Here is a 14,273-nt window from a genome sequence, read left to right on the forward strand (position 1 = left end):
CACCAATTACAGATTAAACTCTCCAACAAGTGAGTTCTTCCAGCAGCTTTATGAGTTAGGCATTAGTATCCCCATCTTTCCAGATGAATAGGCTGATGTTCAGAGAAGTACTCAACAGCAACATTATCTCCATTGCACAACCGCATGGGTCCTTCTCGCATCTCGTCACTCCTTACCAGGTGCAATTAGGTAACTGTCCGTTTATTTAATTTTATCCTTACCCCCTGCTTTGGGTGGAATGGGCTCCCTGAAAAGATACGTCTAGCTGGAAGCTGTGAATGTAACCCGATGTGCATAAGGGTCTTTGAAGGCATAGTCATCTTGAAATGAGATCAGCCTGGAGCAGAGTGGGCCCTCATCCGATGATACCTGTTCTTACAAGAAAAGAGGCGGCAGAAGACACCCAGAGAGAGGAGCTGATACAGAGGTAGAGACTGCAGTGATGCGTCTGCCATCAAGGAATGCCAAGGAGTTCTGGTAAGCACCAGAGCTGGGAGAGAACCACGGAGCACCCTGCCCCTCAGAAGCCCTACAAGGAACCGCCAGCACCAGCACTTTAATATTTAACCTTCTGGCCCCCAGGGCTGGGAGACAATGCTTCCCGTCATTTTAAGTCATCTTGTTTGTGGCGACTCACTATGGCAGTCACAGAAAACTAGTACGCCCCTGCCTATCCTGTCCCGCAGTGAGACCGCAATACCACAAAGGCGCTAAAGAGCTATGTTGTTCGCTGGTCCCATCTAGTGTCTAGAAGTGCCAGGATCAAAGCAGAAACTTGGCACACAGGAGGGGTCTTCAAAAGCTTCCTGGAAAAATGTGCATTATGAACAAAAGCTATGCCAGAATGACAAAAAAAATTTACACACCAAAATAAACTTATCTTTTAACTCTGCTTTCCCACAAACTTTTTTAAAGTCTACTCGTACGTGTCGAATACCTGAAAGGATGGCCAGCTGGATTTCAGACGCCTGCAGCCGGGACAGGCAGCTGAGTGGGAGACGGGACTGCGGGGCCCTCTGACCTCCACCTCTCCCCCAGGCCTGGCTCCTGGGACAAGCATCGCCTCCTTTTAAGAAGCCCCTTGTGTTGCCGGGGGCCAGGAGAGAAGGGAGCAGCTCAGAAGGCAGGTAGGGGCCCTGGTCCCCAGGAGCCTGTGGAAGCTGCCACCAGCTCTGCCCACTTCCAGGGCTCGGTGGTACAGGAAGCAGGGGTCAGCAGAGTGCCCTGTCCTGCCCCAAGGCAAATGACTCTTCCCGGAACTCAGGCCCCTTCCAGCCAGGCCCATGGCCTCCAGCCATCTGCGTCTTCCTCCCCCCTCCCCTCATCCTTTCTGCTAGTTTGTTGTTTCTCCAGAAGCTGCACCAGGGTTCCTTCTGCTGTCCTGCTCCCTGGATCCCTCTGCTAAAGAAAACGAGGTCAGGGTTGGCCCGGACACGCTCTTGTGGCAGCTGTCAGGGGTGCCAGTGGACACAGCAGTCCCAAGGCCAAGGGACTCAGGAGACCCTGCCCCTCCACATGGGGATCCCTAAGGCCCTCCTCATCCACTGGACCTGTCCCCCGGGCCTGAGCCCTTCTCATCAGCAACGCTTCAACATGCAGGAGGGAAAGACACATCCACCCTTTCGAAGCAGCAAATCTGGATGGGAATCCTTGGCTCCACCACTTACTCAGCAAGTTACTGAGCCCCTTTAGCCTCAGTTGCCTGTACTGCAAAGTCATAAGTAGTCTTATGACTTACCCGCAGCTGGCAAAGGAAACGAAACAAGATGTGGAGTCAGGCCTTAGGATGGCGTCTAATGCGTACAAGGCACGCAAAGCACGCCGAAATCTCCATTTCCCATCTCCTTTCCAAAAGAGATACTAGATCTTTGCATTCAGTCATTCACTGGAGTTATTAAATGACATATGAAAGTGCCTAACGCAGAGCTGGGACCAGCAAGGGCTTCCGTAATGACAGCTGCTATTTTCATTCACTGAACATTTACGGTATCGGTGGTTTCCTGTGATGAGAGACTCAAAGGACTGCAAGGGAGATGATAGCATATATGCCCACTCCTTCTACAGATAGGGAAACAGAAGTTCAGAGAGGGCAAGGAATTTACCTGAGGCTGTCGCTCCCCCTCTTCGTGGAGGAACGACACAAGACCCTGCGCTGTTCTTTCGTGTCTGCTCGGCCCTCCCCGGGTTTGCTGCTGGTTCTTCCCGGGTTGGCTACTATCCCTTCCACCTCCGTGGAAGGGCAGTTCCCCCTGGCCGCATTCCCCACTTCCGCAGGGGAGCGGCACACCGCCGGCCGGCTCTCTCGGGGGCTGCACAGGTGTTCCCTCAGATGTTCCCCATAGATGTTCCTGGTGCATGCCGTCTCTCTCCTCCTTTATAGTCCTTCTCTGCCAATCCCAACTCGGCTGCCCACACGCCGAGTACGCTGCTCTCCAATCAGGAGCAAGTCCTACAGTTAATTGGTTGAACTGGAGGCAGCTGTGCGGAAGCTGTTTACTTCTCTCCCAGCGCCATATTGTGGGAGAGCAGATGCATAGAATAAGTCTTAATTCCAGTAACTTAGTCTAGTCCGGATTGCTCCCCACAGATCCCCCTTTCTTTTTATTTTTTGGCGTTGATACGCGCCTGTCTTCGGTGTCCCGCAGCACACACTCTGCTGTACTTGCTAGAGTTGCCACAGGCTCTTACAAGTCCTATCAATCAGGAAAACCGAATCCGGGTCCTCTCTTCGCCATTGTGAGGAGGTTTTTAGGCGCTGATGCGTGCCTGTGTTCGGTGCCCTGCAGCGCATGCTCTGCTCTGCTAGAACTGCCTGCAGGTGTTTACAAAACCTATCAGGCAAACCGAATCCAAGCCTTCTCATTGCCGTATTGTGGGGGAGACTTATTAGTGTTGGTTTGTGCCTATCTTCGGTGACCTGCAGCTCATACTCTGGTCGAGCTTTGCTGGCGCTTACCGCCTTAAATCAGGCAGACCGAATCCAAGCCTTCTAATTGGCATGTTGAGGGGAGGCCTTATTTCTCTCTATTTCTCTATCTCCGGGCATTCCTATCTCTCCCATTTTACTTCTATCTGCCAACATTCCCATTTCTCTTTTACTTCTAAAACTTCTGTTTCTCTTATCCCCGCAGCTTCCCGGCACCTCGCCCCGCCGGCGGGTTCCCGGCTCTGCGCCGCTTCAGCCCGCGCGCCTCTCTCATCTGCGCAGCTTCCCGGCTTTGCGCGGCTCCGCGGTCTCCACGCTTAACCCTTTCGCGTCTGAACCACGGCCTACGCCAGCGTTCCCTATCTATTCACGCCCCGTGCTCTCTCTGCACGCGGCGGCTTCCGCGAGTAACACAGCGTAGCTTGCGTCTCCGCCACTAGGATTCAATCTAAGTTCCCCGGGCTAGCCTGGCGAATTCAACCCAGCGTACGTCTCCGCCCCACGATTTGGCTTCCCGTCCTTTGCTCCCCGGGCTAATCAGACGGATCCCAATCTGGCTTGCGTCTCAGCTTCTGGTTTTAACTTTTCGCCCCCTATTCCCGGGCTAACTTGAGAATCCCAAAGTGGCTTTCGTTTCCGCCTCGGCCTGCCCCCCGCGGCTTCAATTTCCCTAACAGTTTTCTCTACCCGGTATGTTTCCCCAAACTTTCCTCCAACGATATTCCTCCCTCATTTCTCCTGGCCTCTCCCCACAGTCCGCGTCCGAGTCTGTTTGTTCTAGCTTTCACTTTCGCTTTCGACCTTAGAGATTTCTCCCAGCTTCCCCCCGTAGTCCGTATCCGAGTCTATGCCTAGGCTTTCAATAGCTTCTTCCGGCACCCTTTTCGTCCGGCTTTTCCCTAGGCTGTTTGCTAGTTTCTCTCTCCGGTATTTTCCCAATTCTTCCCGGTCTTTCCCTCCTAGGTTTCCTATCCGTTCTAGGTTTCCTATCCGAGTCACGGCACCATTATGTCGCTCCCCCTCTTCGTGGAGGAACGACACAAGACCCTGCGCTGTTCTTTCGTGTCTGCTCGGCCCTCCCCGGGTTTGCTGCTGGTTCTTCCCGGGTTGGCTACTATCCCTTCCACCTCCGTGGAAGGGCAGTTCCCCCTGGCCGCATTCCCCACTTCCGCAGGGGAGCGGCACACCGCCGGCCGGCTCTCTCGGGGGCTGCACAGGTGTTCCCTCAGATGTTCCCCATAGATGTTCCTGGTGCATGCCGTCTCTCTCCTCCTTTATAGTCCTTCTCTGCCAATCCCAACTCGGCTGCCCACACGCCGAGTACGCTGCTCTCCAATCAGGAGCAAGTCCTACAGTTAATTGGTTGAACTGGAGGCAGCTGTGCGGAAGCTGTTTACTTCTCTCCCAGCGCCATATTGTGGGAGAGCAGATGCATAGAATAAGTCTTAATTCCAGTAACTTAGTCTAGTCCGGATTGCTCCCCACATGAGGCCACACAGCTACTGAGCTTCGTGAACAGCCCACTGTTCCTTCACGGGATGACTCATCTAGCCTCAGGCAGTGGCAATCACCAGCATTCAGCCAACATCCTCTGGTACCCAGTACCCAGGGCAGCCGGGCACTGCTGGCCTTTCTGGAGGCCCAAGACACCCTTGAGGGCCCAGCAAAAATGTGGGCAGATGGAAGAAATTATAAGGCAGGCATTTAGGAAGCAGTTCCTTTCCAAATCACATGCGCCTTTGCCACTGCACTCTAACACTCATATCCTAAAAATTATTATTTAACGTGCTTTCCACATCCGAACCTGACTCACTCTTTGAAATGGAAATCTGGGCGGTTTGGGTGGCGTTGTCCAAGAGCCAGCAACAGGACAGTGCTTGCTGCTAGGCCCACAGGACAGCTTTGACCTTGGGCTGGCGGCCACTCGGCAGGCCGCAGAGGCTTCAGAGCCGGGAACCTGGATGTTATGGTGGAGCTGGATCTGTCCCTGACACGGTGTGGCCACGTTCTAAATCGTTGCTAGGGGATGGCATTCAATCCTCGCAGAAAAGGAGCAGGGGCCCAGGAGGTTCCAATTGATTCCAAACCAGAACCAGCTGTTGGAATGCTGCAGCACTGATTGGGGAAGTTCACTTCCAGGTTGCGGTTTCCAGTGGATGGAGCCCCTCTCTAGACCCTCGCCCCACTCAGCACTGTCAAGAGAGGTCCGGGAAACGGGACTCTCTGCACGCATCCATCCGGAGCTAGAAAGCAGGCAAAGGCAGGAAGCCGGTCTGGAAATGACAGTATCCATCTCTAGAGGACCTACTTCCTGTGGGCTGGACATGGAGTAAGCTGCTGGATCAGTAGGATTTCTGATCCTTACAGTCCTATGACAACACTGGCACAGCGAGATTTACAGAGGAGCACAAGGAGATGCAGAGAGGGATCATGATTATGGCTGTTATTCCACCCACGACTTACTGAGTGCTTGCTCCGCGCCATACGTTCCTTCAGCACATGACATAGCATCTTCCAGGTTTATCATCGCGTCAGCCCTATGATCCAAGTATTATCATCATCCCGACTTTACAGATGAGGAGACTGACGCTAAGGAATTCAAGAAACTTCTCAGGGTCTCCCAGCTTGGGGAGTCCAGAACACAGTTGTTAGTGCCTGATCCTGAAACAAATCCAGTTCTTTCTGACTATCAAATCAGTAGTAGTAGTAATAATAACAGCCACCATTTGTTGATGGCTTATCGCATGCCTCACTCTGCACTGTTTTCTTTCTTTCGAACACATGTTACCTCATTGAATTCTCATGGCAGTTCTATGCTGGGTGTCATATTTTCCCACTTTGACAAATGAAGGAACTGAGGCGCAGTAAATTAAGAGAAACAGAACTCAAACGCAGGTTCATTTGACCCTAGGGGGCTGGTTTTTAGCACTGTACCCTCTGACCCCCTAAATGTCAGAAGGGCTCACATCGCTGGGGCTGAGTTCCCAAATGTCCCCCTGTTTGGTATAATTCTATCATAGTATGGAAAACTGGGAGCTGGCTTCAGACTCGGCTCCAGGTTTTGTGACTCCTCTGTCATTCTTTCCAACATCAACCTTCAAGAGCCACTGTAAAAATGCATTTCAGTTCGAAACTTGCCATGTAAGCTATAAACAGACCATTAATTTAAACTAGTGTTGATTTTGTAGGCTATTAAGGATGAAATGAGTTTGATATTTACTAAGTTAAAGGAACATGAAGTTTATGGTTTTTAAATTGCTATTGGGAAACTTACTAGAATTTTCCCTTGTATATAAAAGTGAGAATAAATAGTTCCTTTGACAATGTATGCATTCTCAAACACAGGTGCCCCGGCCTTGCAGATATCCTTTAGAGCAAGATGAAACTGACACAGCCAGAAAGGAACATAATGACTGATCGCCTATCAACTCCAGGAAGCTAATCACCTACTGAAGGGTCTGCAATCAATGAACACTGTCTCTCGGAGCTTCCAGTGTGGTTACACTTGTTAAATCGCCCTGTATATGTGTGAATATTCACACATTCAGGTAATCACTTATTAATCTGTAAATGTTAATTAAATGGCTCTACATGCCAGGCACTCCACAGGTGCTGAGCACACAAGGATCCTCCAGAACCCCCAAGCCTTGAGGGGAAGGAGGCAAGAACACCACACAAAGGTCACCATGATGCCCCCGGGGTCAAGTGTAGGCCTCTCGACCCAGTCGGGTGCAGAGGTCAGGAAAGCTTTCTGAAGGACGCATGGTGGAAGCTGATGAACTCGGGGTGAGCAGGCACTCCAGGGGAGGGGGAGGGCTCCGCCAAGTCTTGAGAGGAAGGAAGCATTGCTCAGGAGGTGCTGAGAGAACGGGCAGACGGCACTGCCAGAGTTTGGAGAGGGAGCTCCACTGGAATCAGGGCATTGGGAGAGAGTGGAGATCTACAGCTGGCACACGGAGGTTCGTGACAGGACCGGAGGAGGAAGTGTGAGAGAACGACACAAAAAGAAGAGCTCATGTTCATGGTCACACTGAAGAGAAGACAGACCCTACTAAAAGGAACACAGCACACATACCACAGCCACCAGCCCCGACATCATGGCTAGAACAGCACTCTCGGGGCACTTAGAACACGCCTGGCCCTCAGTAGGAGACAGCCTTCCACGGGCATCTCACATTTCTATGCACTGTGTGATCGAGCCACCGACTGCTTTGTTCCCAACTGTCTTCTTAAGGATGTTTAAAGGAATGGGGGCAGATAGCGTCTTCCTCTAGAGCAGAGGTCAGGTTTGCTTATAGCCCATTACAAAAATTCAGGTTTCTTGGGGCTGGCGCCATGGCGTAGCGGGTAAGGCTGCCTCCTGCAGTACCAGCATCCCATACAGGGGCCAGTTTGTATCCTGGCTGCTCCACTTCTGATCCAGCTCTCTGCTATAGCCTGGGAAAGCAGTAAAAGGTGGCCCAAGTCCTTGGGCCCTTGCACCCATGTGGGAGACCTAAAGGAGTTTCCTAGCTCCTGGCTTCGGATCGGTGCAGCTCCAGATGTTATGGCCATTTGGGGAGTGAACCAGCAGATGGAAGACCTCTCTCTCTGCCTCTCCTCCTTTCTCTGTGTAACTCTGCCTTTCAAATAAAATAAGTAAATCTTTTTTTAAAAAAATCCAGGTTTCTTGAGTTCAGGGTTCCTCTCCATAATGTAATTCACAGATGTCAGATGTCACCTAGAAGCCCCATGGGAAAAGGGGAAACAGTGCCCCAGGAATGGGGATAAGGAAAAGGAAACAGTGATACTCTGGATATGGCTATGGCTTTGGCTTTGAGTGATAAAATCTTTCACCTCTGACATCATGCCAGGCTAACATATTGGTTTGCATGTAGTGTCAGGTCTTAGACCTCTCACAGTTATTGAAAACCCAGTTCATGGCTGGTTCTGCAGCTCACTTGGCTAATCCTCTGCTTGCAGCACCGGCACTCCGGGCTCTAGTCCCGGTTGGGGCGCCGGATTCTGTCCCGGTTGCTCCTCTTCCAGGCCAGCTCTCTGCTGTAGCTCAAGAAGGCAGTGGAGGATGGCCCAGGTCCTTGGGCCCTGCACCTGCATGGAAGACCAGGAGGAAGCACCTGGCTCCTCGCTTCAGATCGGCACAGTGCGCCGGCCATAGCAGCCATTTGGGGGGTGAACCAACGGAAAAAGGAAGACCTTTCTCTCTGTCTCTCTCTCTCGCTGTCTAACTCTGCTTGTCAAAAGTGCTTTTCCAGTATGAACTCACTTGATCTCCAAACTCCTAGGATATAGAAATGATTATCATTATATATAATTTGTGGACAGGAATAATGAAACCATCTCAGACTAGGCTAATGTTAAATCATCAGCAGTCCTATAAGCTGGACTAAGGAGTCTGAACTTTATCCATTCTGCAGGCATGGATAAAAGAGAGGAATGTGAGGAAAACAACATTTTCAAAAGTGCTTCCCTGGCTGTGGTGTGTTAAACAGATTGGGCTGGGAGGAAATCCTGTTAGGAAATAAGCTAGCGAATTGTAGGCAGCAGAACCAAGATACAAGATAGGCTTGAAGGATGGGCGAAATGTACCCACAGTGGAATTTCACAAGCCTCAAGGTCCAGCCCTGAACAAGTTCCAGGGAATGGCTGGGGAGATGTGACTGAGCGGCAGAGCTCCGGAGAGGGAAGTCAACGGCTTCCGGGGCCCCGAGTAACCTGGAGTGAGTCAGCAAGGAGTGCATCTGCCAGAAGGGCCACGGTGACCCGTGGCTGCATGAAAAGATCCGTGTCAGGGCTGTGAGGCAACAACCCAGCTCCAGCCAGACTCCTCCAAGTCCATGTGCATCCATTCCTGGGCCCCAGGAATGCCTGGCCCCTTTGCACGTGGTCATGGCTGATGTTTACTGAGTATTTGTCTTCTAGCTGGTTCTGCATCAGTACTTTACATGCAACAGATCTTTGGGGCATTATGAACCTCACACTTCTCACATCAGGAAACAGGCTCAGAGAACCTGGCCTGAGCCCTCCTAGTAGAGAAGTGACAAAGCTGGGATTTGAACTAAGGTCTAGAGTAATCCTGAGCATTCTAGATTCTAGTAGCAGCTTGTACCATGCCACCTGCTACTTTATGAAGGAAAATGGAACAAGTTTAGAGAAAATGCTCAAAAATGAAGAGGAGGGAGGTATTTGGCACAGCAGTTAAGGCACTGGTTACAACGCTTGCATCTCATATAGGAATACCTGAGTGTAATACTCAACTCTGGATCCTGACTCCAGCTTCCTGATAATGCAGACCCTGGGAGGCCGCAGTAATGGCTCCAGTGATTACATTCCTGTCTCTCACACAAAACTTCGAGTTCCCAGCTCCCAGATGCAGCAGGGTCCAGCCCTGGCCTTTGAAGGGTAAAACAGCAATGGGTTCTCTCTCTCTCTCTCTCTCTCTCTCTCTCTTTCTCTCTCTCCCCTCACCACACTCCCAAATTAAAAATGAAAAGTTAGCAAGTTAGCTTGGAACCATGAAACTAGTCACAGGGACACAGGATGCTCAGGACTGAGGAACTAAGCCACAGGAATAGCACGCTAGCTGTTCCCACACCAGGGACTGCCTCCACAGAACCTGTGTACACACCTGTGTGGTCTCCTAGAGGCACAAGGACCAATGACTTCCATTGGTGGAATTTCTTCCCTCTATCACTTTTTCTGCAAACCCCCTGTGCACTCTTTAGGACCAAACCCGTGCACCACGTCCCTGAAGCCTCTGTTGAGGACTGTGCTGTTCTCCCTTTTGCACCCAGGAGCTCCTGCACGTCCTTCCATCCATCTGTCTACCCTAGGCAGAATGCTCGATGACCCCAACCTAGAAGTGCCTCAAGGGCAGTGCTGGATGGGTGTTGGATGAAGACAACCAGAGGCGCCACTGGTAAATCAGAATGCAAGCCATGATCCACAAAAGCCACAGAGGTCATGAAAGGGGTCGAAGAGCACTGATCCGCAAGGAGGCTGGGGGAACAGAGGCCATGAGAAAGGCCTACACAGTGCGTCACTAGGCCAGACCAAGGGGGAGGACATTCTGGAGGATGGAGCTCTTCCAGTTGGTCGGACAACTGCCTCGTGACAGTCAGGCTTGGAGGGATAGAGGACAGAAAGGAGACAGACACTTTGGGCAGTCAACGTTCCAACATCTTAACATCCCGGCCCTCAGTGCTGACATGCTAGGCACAAAACTCAACAGGTGGGGCCAGCACTGTGGTGTGGCTGGTTAAAGCCATGGCCTGCAGTGCAACCACCACACAGGGGTTACGGTTTGAGTCCCAGTTACTCCACTTCTCATCCAGTTCCCTACTGGTGTGCAATACACCCATGTGGGAGACCTGGAAGAAGCTCCTGGCTCCTAGCTTTGGCCTGGCCCAGCCCTGACTGTTACAGTCATTTTGCAGTCATTTGGGGAGTGAACCAGTGGATGGAAGACCTACCTCTCTCCCTCTGTAACTCTGCCTTTCAAATAAATAAAATAAATGTTAAAAAAAATAAAAAATAAAAATAAACAGGTGCTCAGTCACAGGTCGGTGTGTCTGCATTGTGAGGCCAGTATGCAGTATGCCAGGGACAAAACTTCTTCCCTTCACCTATGCAGGCTAGCTCTGAGAACAAAAGGGTAAGGTCGAAAGAGAAGAAAACAAATGAATAAATCAGACCTCTGATTCTTTGCTTAACTCCTACAGCACTCCTGGCCTTGAGAGATAAGTCCCAAGATAAACACCAAGTAGCATCATGTAGCCAAGAGGAAGAGGCTGGGAGCGCAGCCAGCATTAGGAGAAACCCCAGCTCCAAGCCCTGTGAGCTGTGGGACGTTGACCAGATGACTTCACTCCCGGAGCTTCGGTTTCCTACCCATAAGACTGAGTTCATACAAAGCCTCACACAGTGGATCAGTGTGCACATGAAATAGGCGGCATCTGAGAAGCCTGTAGCAGGCACACAGAAGTCATGCCTTGGATCTTTTATTTATTTATTCACTTACTTTGTTTGAGAGGCAGGAATACAGACAGAGAGAGGGAGACACAGAGAGAGAGGTCTTCCATCCACTGGTTCACTCTCCAAATGGTTGCAACAGCCGGAGCTGGGCCAATCGGAAGCCAGGAGCCAGGAGCTTCTTCTGGCTCTCCCACGTGGGTGCAGGGACCCAAGCACTTGAGTCATCTTCCATTGCTTTCCCATCTCCTTAGCATGGATCTGTATCAGAAGAGAGAACAGCTGGGACTCAAACTGGCACCCACATGGGATGCTGGCTTCTCAGATGGAGGCTTAGCCTACTATGTCACAGTGCTGGCCCTCACCCTGGATCGTCATTCTTCCCCCACCTCCCAGCACTTCCGCTGCCCCCTACCCACCTGTAGCAGGAATATGAAAGAAAGAACAGGACTGAGAGGCAGACAGGTGGGTGCAGCGAGCTGGGTTACATCAGTCCTCTAAACTCTGAGCACTTGGAGCCTTGGAAACTGCAAAATGCTCGCCATTCAGCACATCCAACTTCATGTCCGAAAGCACAGGCATCAGGCGGAAGGGCTAGGGGTTTGGGGCGGGCAGTTAGAGCTATGGGATTTGACCTGAAGAGGCCATGAGGTACGCTGCCTGGAGGTTCCGGCCATGGCTTCCTTCCCAGGGGAGAACGGGGCTCCAGGGACAGGGCTTCGATTGGCAGACTCCGCCCTGTGAGAGGTGTTTCCTATCTGCCCACCCCGGTGGACGCCTTTTCTTGGCGCTCCCACGGTCTGTGCGTCCCTCTTCTGAAGCACCGCCTTGGATCGGACCCACCCACCCACCCACCGGTGCGGCTATTTCCCCACCAATCAGGCAGTGTCGGCGGCCATGTTGCTGCCCTGCTGTGCCCCTCCTGCCTGCAGCGGGGACCCTTCACCCTCAGAGTGCTGAGTAAATGCACCGGAGAGCGCGGAGAAGCCAACCCAAGTTCCTATTTGAACCAAAGCAAAACCCCAGGAAAGCTTCGGAGCCACTGAAGACCCAAGAGCTGCTGGTCCCCTGGGGCACTTCGGTGCAGGCAGAGGTGTGACCGAAAGACATCTGAGTGCAGGCCTTGTGTCTCAGCAGCACCAGGCCTGAGACAGCCAGTGTGGCCGGCGTGGCCTCCTATAAGCCAGCTGGGCACCAACTTGTGGGAAGCGCTCACCACCCCCACCCATTCCCGCATCCCAGCGCTGGCTGCGCTGCGCTCCGTGTTCCATCTGCCTAGCAGGCATTTCAAGTGCAGAAAAAGCGGTGCTCAGCACCCCTCTTCCTCATCAAAGCGCAGTGCACCTGAGCCTTCTAATTAAGCTTCACTGCGTGCTGGAGAGGTCACAGCTGCCTCCTCACCTCTTACAGGTATGCCTTTGCTTGGGGCCAAAGAGCAGGAATCCGTCCCAGACTTTACAGCTCCTCGCGCTGTCCTCAGCCCTATTGACCTGCTTCAGAGGGTGCCGGAGCAGTAATTACTGCTCCCAGGAGCTTTGAAGGCCGACCCACTCTGTGGCAACAGAGGTGTCCAACGTGATGATTAGCATTAATAATAATTAATAGCAGCAGCAGAGCAGAGCTCTTTTGAAAGGGGCAAGAGGCTTGCAACTACTTCCCAGCCCTTGCGGCTTCCTCCAGTGTTAACGTTTTGATCTTACAGGGGAAGAAATCACGACAGGATGTGGTGGGGTTGGTGGGGTCGGCAGGGAGGGGCAGCTGTGCCTCTCCAGTGATGATGGCCAGCCCTGGCCAAAAATGAAGGGAAAGCACAGGGAAGCATCCCCTGTGGGCCTAGCCATGGAGGATTTCTGGAGACATCTGATCATCCGGAGCCCTTCCCGCCTACTTCCCTGTAACAGGACACTTCGGCCATTTCCATACGCTGGTCCCTCTCCCTAGAAGACCTTCCTCCCACCCAGGGCCACTTCACAGAGCTCATGTCAGTGCATCCTTTGGTCTCTGTTATGTGCTCTGGGGGCTTCAGACGCCTCTCCATTTGTAAAAAATGTTTTACCTATTTGAAAAGCAGAGAGACAGACACGTGTCTCATCCACCCCCCCGAACACCTGCAACAGCCAGGCCAAAGTCAAGACAGAGGAATTCATTCCAGGCCTGCCATGTAGGTATTAGGGTCCCAAGTACTTGAGCCGTCACCTGCTGCCCCCTCCCCAGGGCACACATTAGCAAGAAGCTGGAATCAGAGGCAGAGGCAGGACTCAGACCCAGGCAGGCTGTTATGGATCTGAAGCCAGGAGCCAGGTGCTTTTCCTGGTCTCCCATGCGGGTGCAGGGGCCCAAGCACTTGGGTCATCTTCTACTGCTTTCCCAGGCCACAGCAGAGAGCAGGATTGGAAGAGGAGCAGCCAGGATTAGAACCAGCGCCCATATGGGATGCCAGCACCACAGGCGGAGGATTAACCCATTGTCCCAGGGCACCGGCCCCAAGCCTGCAGCTTTGGTAGGCACATGTAGGGAGCTCAGGAGGAGCAGAAGAGAATAACGCAGTAGGCAAGAAAGCAGAGGGAGCAGATGGGGAAGTGTCTGGTGGTGCCTAAGACATGGACCAAGCTATGGCCGAGGCTGGCTCCAGCCCTATCCTGCTCACAATTTGTCTGAACAAAGGAAGTCCTCCTTTGGGTTTACACTCAATTGAGTTTGACTTTCTTTTATTTGAACTAACCACCAAGAAATAAAAACAATATTTCATGTTTTATTTATTCTCATTTTCTTCCACAAAGAATTTAAAGCTAACATCCTGGCTGGCACCGCAGCTCACTAGGCTAATCCTTCGCCTGCGGTGCCGGCACCCCAGGTTCTAGTCCTGGTTGGGGCACCAGATTCTGTCCTGGTTGCTCCTTTTCCAGTCTAGCTTTCTGCTGTAGCCCAGGAAGACAGTAGAGGATGGCCCAGGTCCTTGGGCCCTGCACCCACATGGGAGACCAGAAGGAAGCATCTGGCTCCTGGCTTCGGATCGGTGCAGTGCGCAGGCCATAGTGGCCATTTTGGGGGGTGAGCCAACGGAAGGAAGACCTTTCTCTGTATCTCTCTCTCTCTCACTGTCTAACTCTGCCAGTCAAAATAAATAAATAAATAAATAAAGCTAACATCCTTCCATTGTCTTATACTTTCTGATGAAGATATTTGCTTCACTCAAAGTAATCTCTCAATGTAGCTTTTTGAGGTAAGCAAAGCAAATATAATTCATCCATTTTACAGGTAATATGACCAAGGCCCAAAGAAGTAAAGGGACTGAAGTCACAGGGCTGGTGAATGGCAGAGCCTAGACTGGAATCTAGGTTTTCTTTTTTATTTTTTTTCCTCTGTTCTAATAAAT

Source organism: Oryctolagus cuniculus, chromosome 7 (genome assembly GCF_964237555.1).
Source record: "Oryctolagus cuniculus chromosome 7, mOryCun1.1, whole genome shotgun sequence".
Classification (NCBI taxonomy): domain Eukaryota; kingdom Metazoa; phylum Chordata; class Mammalia; order Lagomorpha; family Leporidae; genus Oryctolagus; species Oryctolagus cuniculus.